Source organism: Delphinapterus leucas, chromosome 9 (assembly GCF_059928025.1).
Source record: "Delphinapterus leucas isolate spDelLeu-1000000601 "Yukka" chromosome 9, BTC_Dleu_Yukka2, whole genome shotgun sequence".
In the NCBI taxonomy this organism is placed as follows: Eukaryota; Metazoa; Chordata; class Mammalia; order Artiodactyla; family Monodontidae; genus Delphinapterus; species Delphinapterus leucas.
In genome coordinates, this window is record NC_143137.1 from 46458516 (window position 1) to 46480612 (window position 22097).

Genomic DNA, 22097 nt, shown 5'->3' on the forward strand with positions numbered 1-22097 from the left:
ACAAATCTAATAAAGACTTTAAAAATGGTCCACATCAAAAAAATCTTTGAAAAAAATATTTTAAAAAATACATGATACTAATCAGACATTTATAAGTAAGTCTCATTTTACACAACAGTTATGCTTCTGAAAAATGGCATCTCTAATTTTGGAAAAATCGAGGTACACTTTAAGCATACAAAAGGAGTTTATTATCCAATGGAAACCCATAATCAATGTTATAAAATAATAAGTCATTTTACAAAATAAATTACCACCTCTTTAATTTATTTTACGATGTTGGATTTTATAAGGAGGGCATTTTTTCCTTTCTAAGACTAAGGTGGTCATTTTGCACTTAGGATTGTGAATACTCCTAAAAATGCTGTTCTGAGAATCACTGAGGAAATAATGTTCAGACTGGAGGGGGCATAGGGAACAAGTCTACAAGACAAATTCTTTCTTTTCTAGTTTCACTTCTGAGACTTTAGATTTTAGTTTCAGTATTTTCACAGTAGGGATACTGTGCCAGCCTGGGCCAGGTCAGGATGGCTGGCCCAAGTTCTGGTGCCTCCAGTTCCCTGTCCAGTTTGAAGTTGGCTAGAATCTCAAACAACCTGTGGCAACAAGGCATCCTCAGCTCTGTCACCAGGCACATTCTGTCCGTGGCAGCAAGCACAGTTCCCTGACAGCCAAGCCTGATACACTGACTGGAGGTCTTACCTCTCAGACTACAGGGCTTCACTCTCCAGTTCACATATACTCCTTTCCTAAAGGCTCTTCGTCATGGAGTCAAGTTCTCCATTTTATCCTCCACTCTATTCTATGCATCCTATCCTCTGTCCACACCACACTTGTGATGTTTTCTTACATACCTTTTCTTTATATTTCTGTGCCTTTGTCCATGCTATGCAGGCTGCATGTGATGGCCTTCACCACCTGGAAAATTTCTACCAATCCTTTGAAACACACTCAGGTGCCAACTTCTCTGCACAGATTTTCTTCTTCCTTTGCCAAAGCTAACTCCTCCTATAGTACTTTGTTCGCAATTTTATTACGGCACTAGGGACTTTGGCAATTTCCTTTCACATGTCTGTGTGTCTCCCTTCACTGGACCACGGGCTCCTCGAAGGCTCAAAGATAGGAACTGTGTCTTAGGTATCTTGGTATTGCCAAGGCCAAAGGTAGTGTCAAATACCGTTGCTTTGCTGTCACTATGGGGAAGAAATAGAAAACATATATATCAGGGGTCATGCCAACTACTTAAGCAAAAGATGGAGACACACCTTGGCAGCAGCACATTATGTAAATTGTGTGTCTACAGATTAAATAATTATCTTAATGATATTTAAAGAAAAATATTACCAACTAAAATAGGAAGGGAGGAAAAGGGCAGGAGAAATTCCTGTCCAACTGTAGGCCTTACTATCAGTGTGGGAATAAAATGTATTCTGGATGTGGGATTCTCAAAGCTTCCAGTGCTCACTAGAAAAGCTTCACCTGGCATGTTAGAAACGCTGTCATCAAAGAGGAATAGGTTGACAGTTGAGAGAACTGGTCTCTAGTTCTGGTTTTAATGGTCATCTATTTCTCCATCTGTAAAAAAGTAAAGCATGTTCCTTCTTTCCTGATTTGCATAAGTGTGAGGACCAAATGAGTATTGCTTTGAGATAAGTATTAAACAAATCAAAAATAGTTTATGATCCTCTCCAAAAAGCAAAGTTCTTTCAAATGTAATTTTTAAAATTAAGGATATGGTGGCTTCCTGGAAATGGAAACGCTTGTCCTAAGGGACAGCAGAGATGAGGCTTTAGTCTTTTAAATTAGAAAACACTTTTCAAAATAAAGTTGAGTTCAAGGAGGTTTTCTGGTTTTCAGATGGTGGAGTGAAAATATCTCTGTTCCTTCCTTTTCTTGGAAACCATTTCAAAATAGGAAGGAAAGGGAATCTCAGAAATATAAACTCAATTGCAGAAAGTAAAAACTAGATTTCTGTAACCCTGAATTTCAATAAATGAGACAGGGCTGCCTGCTGCCCAGGACGATCAAATACAGGGTCTAGGTAAGGTGTTGTAGAGAGTAAGCCTGTGGCTGCAGACCTCAGACAAAGTCCACACAGAGTCATTCTCCAGAATAAGAAGCTCTGGCTCCTCAGTGAGGAAGCCCCACCAACACTTGTTTAGAGTAATGGAAAAGGGCGTGTAGGACGGCACAGGAGCGACCCTGGACCCTAGACACATGAGGGAGCAGGGAAGGAGGCAAAGACAAGCCATTCCAGTGGGTGCATGGCTAGAAATGAGGAAGGGTGAGGGAGAGAGTAAATTATGAGCAGCCTAAAGCCTCTCACTTTCTCTCTCTTCCTCTCATCCTCCCTCTCCCTCTCCCTCTCCCTCTCCCTCCTCCCTCTCTCTCTCTCTCTCTGTCATAAGGAGCACTTCTCTGACCCAAAGAGAACTCTCCCTGGTCTAGAACCTGTCCTGGTCTTTTCCTTAAACAAATCTCCTGCAAATAGTTGGTCTAAGAAGAATTCAACTCATTCTAAGATGAATACTAAATAAAAGGAAACGGTGAAGAGAACCAGCACAAGATCTATACAAGAAAACTAGAAAAAAAAAGTGGGAAAAGGAACAGGACAAAGGACAGACGATAGATGAAAAACACTTTTCAGAAAATATACTTCTGTGAAGCAGGTGAAAACAGTGACAAGGCATAAAATTATTAACTGAAAAAATTTTATGAAACAGTTATCCCTTTAAATTAAGGACTCAAAGGAAAAATATAAGAACTCTGAGAATATGTAGCAAGGCAATAGGAGATGAAATATAATGTGGGAGAAGTGAAAGAGAAAAATGAAGACCAAAAAATGTCCTACTGTATAGCACAGAGAGCTATATTCAATATCTTTTAATAACCTATAATGGAAAAGAATTTGAAAAAGAATATATATTTGCATATATATATCACTGAATATACTGAATCGCTTTGCTGAATACCTGAAACTAACACAACATTGTAAATCAACTATACTTCCATTTAAAAAAATGAAGAGCACACTACAAAGAGCCCAAAATAAAACAGGTATTGTTGAAAACACACTGAGGACCATGGAGAATTGAGAAAAATAAATAAAATGAAACAGAAATGGACAAAGAATTTAAAAGTATTAGAAAGAAAATGATAGATGTGGAAGACAGACAAAAAAAGATACATGGTTTCACTTAATAAAAGACACAAATGAATGGAAGAGAATAAATATTCAAATACATAATCACACATATATAATGTAAGAAAAATTTTCAAAAATAAGGTTTAGAGCTTCCCTGGTGGTGCAGTGGTTGAGAGTCAGCCTGCTGATGCAGGGGACACGGGTCCGTGCCCCGGTCCGGGAAGATCCCACATGCCATGGAGCGGCTAGGCTCGTGAGCCATGGCCACAGAGCCTGCGCATCTGGAGCCTGTGCTCCGCAATGGGAGAGGCCACAACAGTGAGAGGCCCGCGTACCGCAAAAAAATAAAAATAAAAAAATAAGGTTTAATTCTATAGATTAAAAGGCACATGATATCCGAAGAAAAATGATATAGTTTTAGAGACATATTAGACGTGCCGCAGTATCCCAGAGAAATAATGTATGATCCAAAAGTTTATACCCAGCCAAACTGTCACTGTGGTCAAAAAGCAAGTATGACAGATGTTTTTAAACATGCAAGAATTATGTTTCCTGAATATATATTGAAGATACTACCATAGGAAAAACTTCAGCCAATTAAGAGTTGAAGAGAGAAATTAGGGCAAAAAGAAAGACAGTATTGAATTAACCATAGAACCAAGGCTGAAGAGCCTATGAAATTATGGTAACAGAAATGACTATAACTACTATTAATCATAGCAAAATAGAAAGATATAACTAACAAAAGTTGTCAGGTAAAAGGGAAGATAAAGCAAGAGATAATATATATATATTAAGTTCCTTAGCTTACAGACAAAAGGTGGCTAAAAAAATCTTTATTTTTAAAATCTTTTAAAATTGAGATATAATTGACATACAACATTGTATTAGTTTTAGGTATACAACATAATGATTTGATATATGTATACATTGTGACATGATTACCTGTTTGCTATGACTTAGATATTTAGATTTCTTAGCACTTTATAGTTTGTGTGTATGTATTAATAGTTTGTATTGATAAAGCAATTCTTTGTTTAACAGGAAAAGAAAGCAATGACCCAACAGAAACATGGACAATGGGCCAAACATATCACAGATAAAGAAATACAAATGGCATTTAAACACATTTGAAGGTGCTGAACCTTATTGATAATGAGACAATACAGGTCAGAACCACACCAAGATACAATTTTTCACTTAGATTGACAAAGATCAGGGGTTTGGCAAATATGTATTAGAGAGGGTGCAAGGCATCAGACGCTCATAATTACTGGCGGAAATATAAATTAGTACAACTTTCTGTAAAGGGCAATGAGCAAATTATCAAATTTTTAAAATATACTTTCTAATTCTAGGAATTTTTCTTATCACATAGTGTATCACTTACGAGAAATAATGTATACAGCGACATTCACTGCAGCATTCTTTTTAATAGCAAAAGGCTGGAAATAACCTATAAACCCACTGACTGGGAGCTGGTTATTAAATTACAGTTTGTACCTTAAAATGGCATATTAGGTAGCCATTAAAGGAATATGGCAGCCCTATATGTACCAATATGGAATGATCTCCAGGTTATATTAAGTGAAAAAAGCAGGCAGCAGAAAATGTATATAGAATGAATATGCCTTTATTTGTATTATATGTGTATACCTATAAATACAGGTATATGTAAATATAGGTATACCCAAACCTGCTTATGCATATATGAAATCTCTCTGGAAGAATGTATAACAACCAGGTGCTCCGAGACTGGGGTGTGAGAAAGACTTACTTTATACTATATATCCTTTTTACACTTTTTGAAGTATGTATCCTGGGCATTATTACCCACTTGAAAAACTAACTTAAAAAATAAAAGTTTTGGATTGCTTTCTTTACTCGGGACAATTGTGAAGAAGTAATTTTTTAAATGCTTTGCATCATCTGAGTTAGGAGACCCCTCTACATCTAAAAGGTAAATACAAATGAATAAATGAATAAAGGAAAATATAAATTTGTGTTGACAATTTGGTCTAAGTGAGCTGGATCCACAAAGAACAGCACTGAGACCTGACCATGGGTTTCACTGGGCTGGCCTTGCAGGCAGACTTCCATGACAGCTGAAACCATCCCCTGCAGCCAGCCACAAGCGTCAAAGGCGACTGACCAAGTGGGCTCGGTAAACAACCAAGAGTAGAGTAAAACAGTTCTCCTCAAACCAATCCATAGCCCCTAAGATTTAATTCTTCTGTTAATACATGGTTACTACACAATGAGGAACAGCTTTAAAACATGATTGCCCATTAGGCATGAATCATTTGTGAGTTGGTTCCATTTATAACCGATCCTAGTCATTCGTCAAATGGGAGAAAACAAGAGAGCGCCATAAGGGGATGCACAGGTCTGAAATGACAATGGTGGCTTGCTTTCTCCAGCCACAGAATAATGCACCCCTAGATCTTACGGACAGGTATCCTGACAGGTATCATTCTTAGGCATACGTAATTTATATAGATAATGTCAAAATGACTACAGGTCAACCACTATCACTTAAAACTCACTGACCATCCATGACCACCAGGAACACACAACACCAGGCATGAACCCAGATCGGTTTTAGCCTTCCTTCTAAAAGTCTGCAGGTGAATTTCTAAAACCTTCGGACATACACATAGAGGTGAAAACCAGAAAAAAAGTCATGCAAAAGCTGTTAAAATGTAGGGGAAAATGTTGCTTGCTTGTCTTGTTTTAGGCAGTTATCTTACCTATTTCTGAAGCTACTTTATTCTTCCTCTGAAATACTGGAGAGCAAGACGATTGGCTAAAAAACGTTTCATTCAAAAGTTTAGAAGAGTATTAGAATAAACGACAGCTTTAAGGAATACTGGAGACTTAAAATCTATTTCTGTGTCATTAAGAGGAAGTACAATTACATCTTTGGTCCTTTTTCTTGGTTCTACCATATGAGGAGAAAAAATTTCTCCGGTAATTATTTATGTCAGACACATAGCAAAGGAGCCAGCATCATTTTTTACTATAAGTTTATTCCCTGGGCAGACATGGTTGATGATTTCATACTGATATATGTGGTTGGGAGAGCTCCTTGTTAAACAATTCATTAACAAAAACAATAGTTCACATGTACTAAGTGGATTCCCTGTGCTAGCAATTGTGATTGTTATTTACATAATCATCTTTCATCCCCCCAAACAACTCTGCACGAAAGATATTATTATCCCCATTTCACAGACGAGGAAACAAAGGCTCAAAGATGTAAAGTAATAGTCCAAGATCAAATAGCTGGGACGTGACACAGCCGCATCCAACCCAAGTGAGCTGCCCCTAAGCCTCCGCACTCTCCATTACTCTACCCAGCTTCTGACAAGCATCTCAACTTTTGCACAGTCTATGCAATGCAGAAAATATTTACTGAGCTTCTTCTACATGTTAGGCACTATGCTAGCCACTGAGTAAACTATAAACATGAATAGCAGGTAATCAATAAATACTTGATGAATAAATAAATCTATAGATACATGGCACCTGTCCACAAATGATAGCTTATAATACTTACATATTTAAAGTTACTATGTGCCAGGCACTTTGCTAGGAAAAGGCAGACTAAAAGAAGAAAAAAAGAGGCAACAATAAAGCATATGGTATATAAAAAGCACAAAATAAGTTCCAATAGATCAGTAACCACAATGACTATTGTTACACAGATAATTAGCTTCTCTTGCTAAAGGACAGAGATATTCTAATTGCTTTAAAAATTAACTATATCTCCTTTATAAGAAATGCAGCTAAAACAAAATGATGTTTAAACCTTTGAAAATAAAACAGTGAAAACAATACCCAAGTAGATACTAAAAACTGGTATAGAACCCTCATACTTTGCTGGTGGGAATGTAAAATGGTGCAGCCACTTTGGAAGAGTTTGTAAGTTCCTTGAAATGTTAAACAGAATTATCACAAGACTCAGTAATTCCACTCCAAGGTGTCTATCCAGAGAAATGAAAACATTTGCCCACACAAAAACTTATACATGAATGTTTATAGTAGCATTACTCATTACAGCCAAAATGTAGAAACAACCCAAACGTCAATCAACTTATGAGTGGATTAACAAAATGTAGTATGGGCCATGCAATGTAATATTATTCAGCAATAAAAAGTAATGAAGGGGGGCTTCCCTGGTGGCGCAGTGGTTGAGAGTCCGCCTGACGATGCAGGGGACATGGGTTCGTGCCCCGGTCCGGGAAGATCCCACGTGCCGCGGAGCAACTAAGCCCGTGTGCCACAACTACTGAGCCTGTGCTCTAGAGCCCACGTGCCACAACTACTGAGCCCACGTGCCACAACTACTGAAGCCTGCACACCTAGAGCCTGTGCTCCGCAACAAGAGAAGCCACCGCAATCAGAAGCCTGCCCACCGCAACGAAGAGTAGCTCCCGCTCGATGCAACTAGAGAAAGCCCGAGCGCAGCAATGAAGACCCAACCCCGCCATTAATTAACTAATTAATTAATTAAAGGAATGAAGTACTGATAGATGCAATAGAATGGATAAACCCAAAAGAGGCTATGTTAAGTGAAAGATGCCAGTCCCAAAAGGTCACATACTGCATGATTCCACACATATAAAATTCCAGAATAGGTAAATCCATAGAAATAAAAAGTAGATTAGTGGTTGTCAGGGCTGAGGAGAGGGGGGATAGGAAGTGACTGCTAATGGGTTTCTTTTTGGGGTGATGAAAATGTTCTGGAATTAAGATGATGGTTATAGTTGTGTGACTCTGTGAATATTCTAATAATCACTGAATTGCATACTTTAAAAGAGTGAATTTTATGGTATGTGAATTATACTCCAATAAAGCTGTTATTTTTTTAAAAAAAAAACTGGTGCAGCATGATTAATATCAGGCAAAATAGAATCCAGGGCAAAACATATTAATAGAAATTATAAAGTGTTCTGGAAACATAAATGCAAAGGTAATTAACTGTTCCCATGGCTTATGGACCATGAAAAGCATAAGAAACCTCTGAGAGAGGTCTTCTATAGTTGAAGGGAGTGGGGAGGGGGTGAGCAAAACTTTGCCACGTGGGAATGTCTGGGGTGTGTGGCAACCAGTCCCAGCAAGCATGGCGCTCACAGAGCCAGGTTGAGCTTTAGTTTGTAAGCTTCTAAAGAAAGGAGAGATGTTAGACACTGGTGTTTTAAATACAGCACCCTGGGGGCATGTGTGGAAAATGAATTATAGGGCAATGAAGAAGCAGCAAATAGATAGACCACTTTGGAGATCCACATGAGCAAGGATGGATATTTATTTGAATTAGAGTAATGGCAATGGGACAGAGCCAAGGATGATAACAGTTTGGATGCCTGGGCTGTGGGGAGAAGAAAGAGTCCAGGACAACCCCAAGGCTCCTTGCCAAGGCAATCTAATATTAATTAAGGAAGGCAGGAGAAAATGTGTGGGTGTTGGGCGGTGGTGAATGGGCCGGGAGAAGTGAGTTTAATTTGAAGCATATGAGGTCCTTCTGGCAAATGGAAATTTAGATCTGAAATTTAGAAAAGAAGCAGCGCTGGTGACAGCGGTTTAGGAATCTACATAAGGCAATTGGGTGTGTTTCATCCTCTAATGCTAATCGTATGAAAAACTAGAAAAGTATAACATTTTAAATTACTGAGTCACTTCTGTAATTTCTAATTAAGTCAGGGACATGGCTAATAATGGAAGTTATGTCAGGTGGCTGATACTTCTAGCTGCCTACTCAATAACCATTTCCTCTTCTTCCTTAGAGCAAAATCCCTAATTAGAGAGAGGGGTGGTAGTTGCAGTTTACCCAGCTAAAAATATTTGACTTCTCAGACTCTTTACATTTTAGAGCAACATTGCGACACCATCCTGGCCAATGAGATGTCGTCAGAAGTAGTTGGGGAGGGCATCACTTTCTATCTAAAAAGGCAAAACTTCCCTAATAGAAGGGCCCTCGCTCTTTAGCTATTTACATATTTCCTTTCTTCCTGCCTAAAGATGTAAGCCTAGAGATACAGCAGCCATCTTGTGACCATGAGGCAACTAGATTTAGGATGATGTCCTACATGGTGAAGAAGGTGAAGCAGGGAAAGGCTGATTCTCTGATAGTACTGTTTGAGCTCCTGCATCACCCCTGGACTGCCTTTCTTGGGAGTCTAGCTCCACAAGACACTCTTGTATCTGTTTAGGCCAGATTCTGATGTGTGCATTGTTTTTGTTTTGTTTTGGCAGCTGAATGCAATCCTAACTGATACAAATCATACTTGGGCTAATGTATATGTAATGAGACTAAAAAGACATAACCATTATTTCAAGTACTAAAAAACAAGTTTAAAAATCAAATATCATTTATTCTTAATACCAAGAAGTACTGAAAGTATTAAAGGGCTTAAAAGGTAGTACAGAGCACTGGATATTTCTTTTTCCAAACAGTGTGATAAAATGTGCAGCTAAAGGGAGATTATGGGACTACCAGTATTCAGAAAATTCATGAACACATCTATTAATGAGTTTATGTGCATGATGACACCCTTTGGACTTTTTCTGGATAAAGTAAACTGATCTGGCTCATTTATATAGCTTCAGCCAGAACAAATGTTCTTAAAGATGGGATTGTTCACCTGACTCTCACAAGAATTATAATCTTAGGAAGAATCTTTCTACTCTCCCAGGCACTCAGTAAGCATAGCTAAGGAAATAGAACATCCCCAAACCACAGTGTTCTGGCCCTTCACAGAAGAGCTTTTATTGGGCTGTGCTCTGAGAGTATGTCTCTGGAGCTGCAGTCAATGACGTTCTAAGAAACACTTATTATTAACTTCTACCACAAAACTTCCATTGTCTTCATGGCAGGGACCATGTTGAAGACTTAGATCTCTATGGCAACAATGACTGCTTTGAAGAACCGCCAGGAGAAAGCCATCCCAAGTTTCAGGACCAGGAAAAGCTGTGTAACTGATCTCATTTTATCTCATGGTCGCTGTGGATTGAGTAACTATTTGTGTTTTCCTCTTTGTTTTGGTTACTGGGAAGCTCTGACAAATTTTTAATCCCATCTCCCGAAACTACACCAAACCTTATAGTAAACTCATCTCTAGAAATTACCTGCACCTTATAACATAGTCTTGTTCACTAAATTACCTTTGATTTTATCTTGCTTCCTTATCTGTGTGTTCTCTTTACCCCAGTTTCATTATTAATTTTATGTTGTTTATGCCTCAAATGCTTTATGGAACCAGAAACACTTAAGGCAAACAATTTTTAAAAGCATCCGATGATAATAATTTTAAAAAGAGCTAATTTATTGAACATTACTATGAACCAAGCACTGTCCTAGGCACTGGACCTATTTTAAGTTATTTACCCTAAATATGAGATAGGTAGAATTATTACTATTCCCACTTTACAGATGAGAAAACTGAGGCACAGAAAGGTGAAGTAATTTGTCCAAGGTCATACAACAAATAAATGATGAAGGAAAGATTCCAACCCAGGTGTTTCAAATGACAGCCGTTTTACAAAAGAAGAAATAATAATATTTAATTTCTAAAAGAAGCAGAGGCCTTCTGATCTTACAGGCTGAGCTTAGCATCCTTCAGCTTTAAAGGAGATATCTATTATACATCTTGTCCATACAATCATGCCCGATGACCCATATTAACAGAGGGGAATGAGACAGTAAAAGTCAAAAGGACAGTTAATCCAAACTGACTTTTGACCTTTAAATATGAAGGTATTCATTCATTCACTCACTCATTCATTCACTACTCATCACATGCCACCTATGATGCAGCTGCTGGGAAGAGAGATGAAACAGATATAGTACCTGTCCTCCAGGAGTTCAGGTGCAATAAGGGAGGGTCAGACAGGTAAAGGGCACGTTGGGCTTATGAGTTGGCTGATAGCAGACCAGGGCAGGGTGTGGCATGATCATTCTGAGAACAGTTTAGCCCTTGGCCTCTCTGTCCATCTGATAATGGGAGTAAGAAAAATCAGCTCCCTTATAGGGCTGTTGGGTTGATTTCATACGTAGAAAGCTCTTAGCCTAGTCAGGCACAAGTATTCAGTATGAGGTAGCCTTTGGCTCTTAAGGCACAGTGGATGGCAGCCTGGGCACCTTGCTCTGACACACACCTGCACACACATGGGCCCAAGTCCTCACAAGCTCCCTACTGCCTCCTCTTAGATACTCCCAGGAGCTGACAGGCTTACAGTCCATAGACAGGCCTGGCACTTCCTTTCTGGATGCCACCATCTCAAATTCAGTGTCTCACTGGAATACATCGCCCACACAGGGTGAATATTCCTTCAAGATGCACTTGAAAATCTTTCACAGAGCCTGGCCCACATACTGCCCACCTGGCATTTTTGCCACATTTGCTCCGCTTCACTCTATCTCTTTGGCACTTCAGCACGGCAGTTCACCACACGATTCCCCTGCTGCAAAACGGGTCGGGTTCCTGCTTGGGCAGGCCTAAGGAAATACCCAACTAGAAGGGCAAAGGGGAAGTTTCAAGTGCACTATTGGCTGAAGTCAGTGAGAAAACTTATGTGTTGCACCTGCTCCGCATCAGCTGGGAACCGTCCCTCCCTTCGGTTGTGTGCGGTGGCTAAATAAGAAGTAATTAATCATTTTCTCACCAACCCTAACTCATATTTAATAGTTCCCTCTCGAAGTCTGTTTTGTCATGCTCTCAGCAGAGTCAGTCAAACATTATGATTCCTTTCTAAATATTCCAGCAGCCAGATGGCAGGAACACTAACTGTGACATGGCAAAACTCGCCTAAAGATAACTTCGTGATGCATAATCACGCTTGATGGCACTCAGCTGAGCAGATCCATCCAGCTACCTCTTTACCTGCCCCACTTAATCCGGCTTCTTCAAACCCAAACTTTCTAATTCCAAGAACAAGACAAACATTCAACTCTGCAATGTGATATTAGCTGGTAAAACAAACACGATTCTACTCCTCCGGCTTCTGAATTTTAGGCAGAAGGATAAAATCACTAGAAGAACACGCTTTAGGACACATTTCTCAAGATTTCTCTCTAGATAAAATATTCCTGTACCCTAAAGTTTCAAATGTTTCTGCACCAAATGTAAGTATATTTACAACACGTTTGCTGGAAAACAAATTTCTGTCCTTCTGCTGAGTTATTTTTGTAGGTTTTTTTTAAACATAGGCATTGATAAACATATATTTATAAATTCTAGAATGTAGGAAAGTTGACTGTTTTTCCCTAGTGAAAATCCTACATGTTCTCTAGAGTAAATTACATTTTGGTTTCTCAGATCTTTTCTAGGTTATATTATTTATTTTGTGTGTGTATTTAAGTGACTGCAAAATCACAACCTGTACTGTATGATTTCCGAACAATAAATCTCCTAAAAACAGTGTTTCCAGGCTGGGCCAGCTGGCTTTCTCCTGTTCCTAAAACTGTATGTTCTTAAACACACACACACACACACACACACACACACACACACTTCCTCCATCCCTTCCACTGCTGGCTACCTTCAGTCTGTGACACAATCTCACACTCACAACTATATGAAAACAACAGAGGCTCCTGGAAAGGAACTAAAAGGGGGCACGGCAGGAAGCCAGTCTTCAAGTCTCTGTCACCCTGATGGCTCTGCCCTGATTCAGGTGGCTGAAAATTGCTTGTTTATGGTTGCACGTATAGAATTCGAAATCTGTGTACCCAGGTTCTTAACCCTGCTCCCCTGAGTAAGGCATTTAACCTCTGTGACCTTTTATTTTCTTGTCTGTAAAAAAAAAGGCACAATAACAATACTGCCCTTAAGGAAATGTGAATCATGTGAGGTGATTCGTGTAAAGGCATTTGGTAAGGCCCTCTGCAGTGTGTATTTCATTTCCCGTTATTGCTAAACTTTCTTTGCTCCCTGTTCTTATTTATTTATTTATTTTTCTGACTTGGCTTCTGTGGTTTTTAAATGTATCTCTAAAATTCATTGGCTGGAAAACTGCAGTAATCTGTGTGCTACTATAATGAGTGGATTTTTAGCATTAAATTTTTATTTACTTTTTTTTTACTGAGGGAAAGCATAAGTGCACAAATCTCAAGGGAATAACCTCACAAATATCTATATGTGTACACCTGTGTTACCATTACTTAGGTCGAGGTAGGGAGCATTTCCGGCACCTGTGAAGCCTCCTTTTCTGTCCAAGTCATTACCAGGCCCAAAGGCAACCCAATCCCTCTTCTCAGCTTCGTCCCCATTAATAGCTTTGCCTAAAATTTTAAAAAAAAAATTTTGTTTTTCAGGGGAGGCTGGAGTCCCTGCGATAACTACTACTGCTGACCAGAAGAAATGTACTTCTCTTCCCTCTAAAGAGATAAAGATTCTGTAAAGGAGGAGAGAGGCACGAACTTTCTGAATCACACAGGTTATGCAGAACAAAGCCCTCATTTTGCAGCCAAGGACACCCCCAGGCTCGAAGAAGCGAAGTGATAGCCCACCTTCCTGCTGCAGAGTAACTTTCCTTCCAAACAGAGCCCGTCACAAAACAGCGCGAGCGTCGGGGATGTTGTCGGCTCGTCCCAGCGCGCCAGAACAGCTCTCCCGGCCTCTCCCGGGAGAGAACTTCTTTCTACGGAGCAGCGCGCACTGGGTCCCCACGCCGCCCCCGCTCCCGTCGCAGGCACACCCACGCGGCTAGCAAGCCACGCTCAGAAGGCGCTGCTCCTGCGAGCCAGTGCCCGCCTGCCCACGGGGACAGGGCTAGGCTCCCCGTCCTCCAAGCCCCACCCGGAGATTCGGAGCGCCCTCTCCCCCAGCCCTGCTCCCGCATCCCCGCTCCACCTCCGCCTCCGGTGCGTACTGAGGAAGGCGGGGAATAGGCTCTGCCACTTTCTCCCTTATTCCTCCAAAGGAGGCTTTAAAACCCATGCATGGCCAGAATTAAATCGCTGGAGCACAGACTACTGACCTCTGGGGCCTGGAGATGAGCACTGGGAAGGGAGTCCCGAGACCTGCGCTCTGGCCCCAGTTCAGTCGCCACGAGCTGTGTGACCTTGTGTAAGTCACTTTACATCTCCGAGATTGGCTTCCTCATCGAGGGCTTCTGTATCCCCCAAGCCACCTTCAGTTCTGCAATTTCCTAGCTGCTCTTTACTTCGCTCCCGCTCATCCCGCGACAGCCCCCTCCCCAGCGAGACCCCAGCCTTTTGTTCTGGGGGTGAAGCGGGAAAGGGAGGAACGGAGAACTTGGCGAAGACCAGGCCCGGGCGGCCTTGTCGCCAGGGGCCGCTCTCCGGATAGTCGGGTCGGTGGAAGTCACCAGAAAACCCCGCGGTGACCTCGTTCCCTCCGCGGTCCCGTTACGGCCGGGCCCTGGAGACGCCGGGCAGCTGGCGGCAGGCTCCTGGGCAGCGCAGCGCAGCGCAGCGCCCCGGGCTGGGGGCGCCCGGACACCCGCATGCGCGCACGCAGCACTCCTGCACCCGCCGGCGTTTCACTCAGCTCCGGGACGGCCCGAGCGCCCACAGCTGCGGCTCGTCCCTCCTCCCTCCGGCACCGACCCGGGCACGCGCGCGGAGCCGCTACCTGCCGCTGGTCGTGCCGAGGACAGGACAGGATTCGTCTCTGGCCGACGTCCCCCCCGCCGCCGCCGCCGCCTCTAGGCTCCGGGCTCCGTCCCGCAGCGTCCGTGCTCCAAGCGGCGCCGCTGGGGCCAAGCTGCGCTGGGTGCTGCGCTCGGTGAGCGCCGCTCACTCCCCGGCCGCCAGCTCTGGGGCTGCCGGGACGCGGAGGCGGGGCCGTCGCCCCCACCTGCTCCTCAGGCTCCTGCCGGGGAGCCGCAGCCGGCCCGCGCGCAGGGACGCGGCCCGGGCGGGCGGGGTCGCTCTGCAACCCGAGAGGCGGGTCCTAGCCTCCCTGCGCGCCTCTGCCTGACGGAGGCCCAAGTCTAATCTGAGGAGAGAGTCTAAGCTTGCGGCCCAAGGCTGGAGTTCCCCACATAGGAGGGGCTGTGATGCGAGCAACACCCGGCCCAGCCCCGCCAGGCTGGGGACACTCCACTCCTTCATCAATTTATTCCAAAATATTCTGAGCCCCTCCTATGCTCCAGGCAGCGTCATAAGCCGGACAAAAGAGAGAACGAGATCGTCTCGTGCCCTTGCGGAGTTCACGGTCTAAAAAGGGAAACAACAAATGGACAACTATACCGCAGAACCAAGAGGGAGCGGTCATAGAGGGGGCCCTGATCCAGACTTGGGGAAGTCAGGGAAGGCTTCTGGAGGAGCTGGTGGCTAAAAGAACTGAAGGATGTGCATGAATTATCCGGTTGGAGTGACCTGGGGAGGTAGATTGTCCCAGGTGGAGCCGAAGGGGAGAGGGAGCCGACTGCCGGAAAACTGAAGGGTCTAAGGAGCCGAAAGAACTTGGTATGTCCAGTAAATCCTTGCCACACTTCACCTTCAGACCCCTGGAAAGATGCAGAAAGATTGTGTCTGAGGCTGGATGTATTCCACTAGGCGCATGATTGGTTGGTGAGGATTTCGAATCTCCCACGTGCTGCGCATTCCCGCTAATGGAGGATACTCGTGGACCGTTCACTGCAATTTACCCGAACATCTGTGAGCCAGGCCCTCTGCAGGACCCTTAGCATGTGCTGTGGAAGGAGGCTGTGTCTCTACGCAAAAGGAGCTACAAGTCTGCAGTGGGGGAGAGACGTGTACTCAGCGCTTGGATGAGGTGCATGGGAACACAGGTGAGAGAGCAGTTAATGCTGGTAGGGAGGGGGATCTCACACATGGATAGCAAACCGTCTCCAGGTTCAGGTTCTGTAGCAGCTGCTGTCAAAGTATGTTGCCCAAGCAGACCTTAGCTGGTTTCTTAATTACTAGTGTTTACAGGCTGACAATGTGAAGGCTTATATTTACAGCAAGGATAAATAATTCACTCCTGATGCTGTTCCTTCCTGTGTTGTCAAGAACGTGGGCTTCTGTTTGACTTAGGTGAAGAAGGTGTAGTCAGTGGAAGCCAATGAGGTACTTGCTTCCCACCTGTTTGTCCTGTGCAACTCATGCCTTTCCTCCTTTAGAACCAAAATAAATGGGCATGGGCATGAAATGTGAAAAACTGTGCTCAACCTAAAATTCATAAACCGTTTTGCACAGGTGATCACTAAAAGAAAAACATCTGAAACATTACCAGACAGTTTCCTTCTTGGGATCCCTAATGTGTATTCTCATTAAATACAAAACTACTAGTATTCTAATACAAAAGGAAGGAAAGGTAAAAGAGCAGAGAAGACATTTGCATGAGCCCAGAGTTCCCACCAGGTCTTCTGCTGAATGGCCCAAGCAGGAGTTAGTCGAATGGAGAGGCTGTTATCTTAAGAGATAGTTGTGAGCTGGCGTGGATCAAATAATTTGTGCAAAAAGGCTACTGGTTGGAAAGGATGGAGAAATGGTGAGTGAGGAAAATATTTGGAAAGTGGGGACATTTGTGCTGAAAGCTTCAGGTGCCCAATGTCTCATATCCATGTGACGTAACTGTGCCATTGATGCCTTGTTTTTATGGACATTAGAGAAGGATCCATTCCCCCTGGCTCCACCAGGATGTACATAACTACAGGACAGCACTAGCTATTCCAGGTGGATGATACAGGCATACCTTGGAGATATTTTGGGTTCAGTTCCAGAACACAGCAATAAAGCAAATATTGCACTAAAGTGAGTCACATGAATTTTTTGGTTTCCAGTACATATGTTTACACTATACTGTACCCTGTTAAGTGTGCAATAGCATTATATCTAAAAAATATACACACCTTACTTAAAAAAAAACTTTATTGCAAAAAAAATGACTGACCATCATCTGATAAAGCAAGGTTGCCACAAACCTTCAATTTAAAAAAAAAAAAAGCAATATCTTCGAAGTGCAATAAAACGAGATATGCCTGTATTTGTTTAGTCACAGGTACTGTAAGTCACCTTCCCCATAGCCAAACCCTTTTCCCTTTCCTCCCTATTAACAGAACTGAGGATTATGATTGGTCCAGGACTACCATGACAGTCCCATTCCTGATTTCCCAGTCTTTCTTGCAGCTAAGGAAGTCATTGACCCGGTTCTGGCCAATGAGTTGAAAGAGGGAGTTGGCTGGGGGGCTCCTGAGACCTCCTTTGCTGGCTCTGACTTTCCATTTTTCATGTTCTTTGTGCCTTGAACACAAATGAGATGGCTAGTGATGCTGCAACCAGATTACAACCAAGAGACAATGAACATGAGATCAAAAAGCCAATATAATCAGGGTGGCAGAGTGGAAAATAGAGCAAGTGTGTATGGTACTTCTGGGCATTCAGATGAAATCCAGCAACAGCCCACCTCTGAACTTTTTATGTGAGAAAGATAGCTCTCGCTAGTTTAAGCCACTGAGACTGGGTTTTCTTGTCCTTGTGGCCAAATGTATTTCTAACTGATACCGTGGCCTGGTAAAGGGCAAACGTCTCTTCTCTCCCTGCTCACCAAATGCCTGCAATAGCTCACCTTTCACACTTTCTTCTTGTAAACTTATATTTATATCTGCCATGACTTATTAAGCTCTTCAGAAGAACAGCACTATAGAAATCTTAAATGTTTTATACATGTATCAACATCCATTCTTCAAGAATTTGTAGAGCAGCTATTAGATGGTGATAATGTACTGGGGGCGCTAAAACGGATTCACAGCCCTGCCTCCAGGGAGCTGACAGCTTAGCAGAGGACACAGCTTGTAAATAGAGTATTACAGTTCCCTGGAGAGAGGGATAATACAGGAGAAGAAATGATGAACACTGCCTGATGGCGGGGAGAAGGGAGACAGTAATGCCTGAGCTGGGCTTTCATGGATGAACTGGAGTTTCCCATCAGAAACTGGGGAAGGGAAGCCATTTCAGGGAAGAGAAAATCTGAAAGACGTTGGTGGACCAGGAGCCTCAAACTCCACATGTCTGAAATTGAACTCATGGTCTTTGTACTGAACCTGACCCATTCTCGGTGTTGCCCATCTCCCCATCCATCCAACCCAACCACCCAACAAACCCTCAGCTCCCTTTCCCTCATGGCACCTCCCCTCGGTGGATTTTGCCTCTTGGCCCCATCTGGTTCTACCCTTCTGCACCAATGCCACCTGCCACCAGAGCCTGTCACCTCTCTCCAGCACTTCCACAGTTGCCTCTTAGCTGGTCATTCTGCAACGTGCTGCTTCTCTCTTCCAAACCAGTGCTCACAGTGTGGCCAGAGATGGTCTTGAAACTCAAAGCTGATCTTAACTCCCATTATCTGTAATTTCGTTCTTTTTGCTTTGCTCTGATGATAATAACCAAAGTCCTGAGCTTTGTCTGAAGGCACTCACAGTCTACAGCATGACTTACTCAGCCTTTTCCCTCTCCCTTGATCTCTTTACTCCAGTCGTGTTGGCCTGCTTTCAGATCCTTGAACAGGTAATACCCTTTATTGTCACTCGCCCTTTGCACATGCTTTTCCCTCTTTGAAGAGAACATCCCCAAAATGAACTCCTCCTCATTGTTCAGATCTCAACTTAACTCAGCCATCACTTACCTGGAATTCGACAATGTTACCTTCCACTGTAAGAGCTCATCATCCCATGTAACTTTCTATTGCAGCATTGATCACAGTTGTAGTGATGCCATTATTGGTTTGATGATTTGATTAATGTCTGTCCTCCAGACTAGACCATGGTATCCGTGACTGCAGGAACTATCTCTGTCTCTGTTGTACCCTTATCTCACAGAACAGAGACTACTACATAGTAGGCACTCAACACATGTTTGTTGAGTTATGAAAGAAATGAACAAATGTGGCTTGGAGTCTTGAGCTAAGTATTTGAGAGTCTATATATTTTTTAACTTTTAATATCAACCTTATTGAAAAGTAATTTATATATGAAAAAATGTACTCATTTTAAATGCCAACAAATATGTTCTCTGATGTAACCTCTACCCTTATCAAATATTTCAAACAATCCAAAAAGGTCCCTTGTGCCCCTTTGCAACCAGTCCCTACTCCCAGTCCCAGGCGACCACAGAACTATTAGTTTTGTCTTTCCTAGAGCTTTGTATATTGAATATATGTGATATACTCTTTTGTGTCTGGCTTTTTTGTTCATCATAATGTATTTGAGCTTCATCTATGTGTTTTGTGTAATTTATTCCTGTTTATTGCTGGTTAGTATTTCACTGTATTTCACAATGCCAGTATTTGTTTATCCATTCACCTGTTGGTGGACATTTGGGTTGATTCCAGTTTTAGGATGTTACAATTAAAGCTGCTTTGAATATTTGTGTATAAGTCTTTTTGTAGATAAATGTTTTTATTTCTTTTAGGTAAATACTTAGGGATATAGTTTTAAGAATCATTAGCATTTAAAGATAAAACCTTGGAGTCACAATGAAAAACTACTTCACGCCCACTAGGATGCCATAATTTTTAAAAAAGGAAAACAACAAGATACGGAGAAGTTGGAACCCTCATACACTGATGGTGGGAACGTAAAATGGTGCAGCTGCTGCGGAAAACAGTTTGATGTTTCTTCAAAGAGTTAAACATAGAATTAGCATGAGACCAAGAAATTCCAGTCCTAGGCATATACCGAAAAAAATGGAATACAGGAGTTCGAATAAAACTTGGACCTGAAAGTTCATAGCAGCACTATTCACAGTAGCCAAAAGGTGTAAACAACCCAAATGTCCATCAACAGATGAACGGGTAAACAAACTGATATATCCATATAACGGAATATTATTTGACAATAAAAAGGAATGAAATACTGGTACATACTACAACATGGACGAGCCTTAATGCCACTGAATGGTGTACTTTAACATGGTTAAAATAGTAAATGTTATGCTCTGTATGCTTTACCACAATAATGATGATGATAATGATGGTAATAATAGTAATAATAAAAGTTACAACCAGACTTCCCTGGTGGCGCAGTGGTTAAGAATCTACCTGCCAATGCAGGGGACACGGGTTCAAGCCCTGGTCCGGGAAGATCCCACGTGCCACGGAGCAACTAAGCTCCCACGCTGCAACTACTGAGCCTGCGCTCTAGAGCCTGCGAGCCACAACTACTGAAGCCTGTGCGCCTAGAGCCCGTGCTCTACAACAAGAGAAGCCACCACAAGGAGAAGCCCGCGCACCGCAACTAGAGAAAGCCCCACATGCAGCAACGAAGACCCAACACAGCCAAAAATAAATAAATTTTAAAAAATGGGTACAACCTTAGAGGGGTGTGAGGGTCTTGGGCAGTGGTTCCCACCCTCTGTAAAGACTGCTGCATCACCCCATGCACCACAAGCCCATAGCTGGCTGAGGGTGGGGCTACCTGTCAGGTAGAATTTAGCCATGAGTCTTCCGTGCAAGTGTCTGCCTAGGGAGGAGGCTCCACCTTGCTGAGAGTAAGAGTTAAGAGGCATGGCATTCTATCGCTTAACGTCAGGCTGGGGCTGATTCCTGCAGGTTCCTGGGATGGCTGAGAAACGACTTCATGAGCACAGCACAAAAAAGAGAGCAGGCAGTTCTATTTAAACAGCAACACTGTGCCAAAGAGTGCCCAAAGGAATAGTTCACTACCTGTGGATGCCGTTTAATCCCATCGTGCTGCCTCCCAAAATTATACTGTTCTTCCAAAATGTGCTACAAACACCCAGAGGTTGCAGTCTACCTTTCTTGCTTCCAGAGTAAGAATAGAGGAAGGTTGAGGCCCATGCAGAACACAGGATTTTACTGAACAGGCAGAGAAAGAGGATCCAACTCATGAAGGAAGAGGGTGAGAAGGGAAAAAGAGAGAGGAAAGAGCCTGGAGAGAAGGGGGTACAGAAACCAAGGAGAGAGAAGATGTGGCCGACAGCATCATGCTTCATGGAAGTCCCATTCAAGGGCCAAGAAATATGACAATAGGAGGTCATCAGTTACTCTAGCAATTGCAAGTTCAGTGCAGTAGATCTTAGTGGGTTGAAGTATAAGAAGTTGCTGAGGGAGTATTGACCATACTTTGAGTGTGCATTATTTTTTCAGAAACTTCAACCAAGAAGAGGGGAGAGAGGATTAAATCTAGAAGAGAATAAAGAATCAAGGGAGAGTAGAGACTCTATCATATTGTAGGTTAAGAGAAAAGACCCGATAGAGAAATGATTTCAAGATTTAGGAAAGCGAGGGAGTTGGAAATATAGCGAGGTATTTTCTGAAGTACCTTTTTAGACTCATTCTTTGAGAAACTGAGAAGGGATTTGCTGAACAATATTTCACAAAGTTTTCAAAACCTTTAATCCTTCTAAGTACATAACATAAAATAGTATAAAAAACCTTGATCTTGGAGACAAAAGATGTGGATTCAAGCTATTATCAACTAGCTGTGTGATGTTCACTATTTCAATAGCTTGTTAGATCTTCAAAATCTTAATTCTTTCATCTGAAAAAAGGGGGCATTGATTTCTGCCATGCCTCAGAGTCATTATCAGAATACCAAGAGGGGAATTCTATGAAATTCATAAAATTGAAAGCACTTTGTTTTACTATTAGGGCCACAGAAATGTAAAGAACGTTACCTGTATTACTGTACCATATTTTAAATTAATCTGCACTGACTGGAAACACCAACTAAAAGAAAATTATTATTTATTTTATTTTATTTCATTTTTAGGTCTTTTTATTAGTTATCTATTTTATACATATTAATGTATATCTATCAATCCCAGTCTTCCAATTCATCCCACCACCACCGCCCTGCCCTACTTTCCCACCTTGGTGTCCATATGTTTGTTATCCACATCTATGTCTCTATTTCTGCCTTGCAAACTGGCTCATCTGTACCATTTTTCTAGATTACACATATATGCGTTAATACACGATATTTGTTTTTCTCTTTCTGACTTACCTCACTCAGTATGACA

General features: G+C 42.2%; 1 protein-coding gene across 1 annotated transcript in view; it reads right to left on the bottom strand.

Moving 5' to 3' along the window:
* WIPF3 (WAS/WASL interacting protein family member 3) overlaps nucleotides 1-14916 on the bottom strand; it is a 90581-nt gene extending 75665 nt beyond the window's left edge. Inside the window, exon 1 of the mRNA XM_022584272.3 lies at nucleotides 14743-14916. The gene's annotated coding sequence lies outside the window, so the exon portion shown is untranslated. The remainder of the gene's footprint in view (nucleotides 1-14742) is intronic.
* Nucleotides 14917-22097: the final 7181 nt, after the last annotated feature.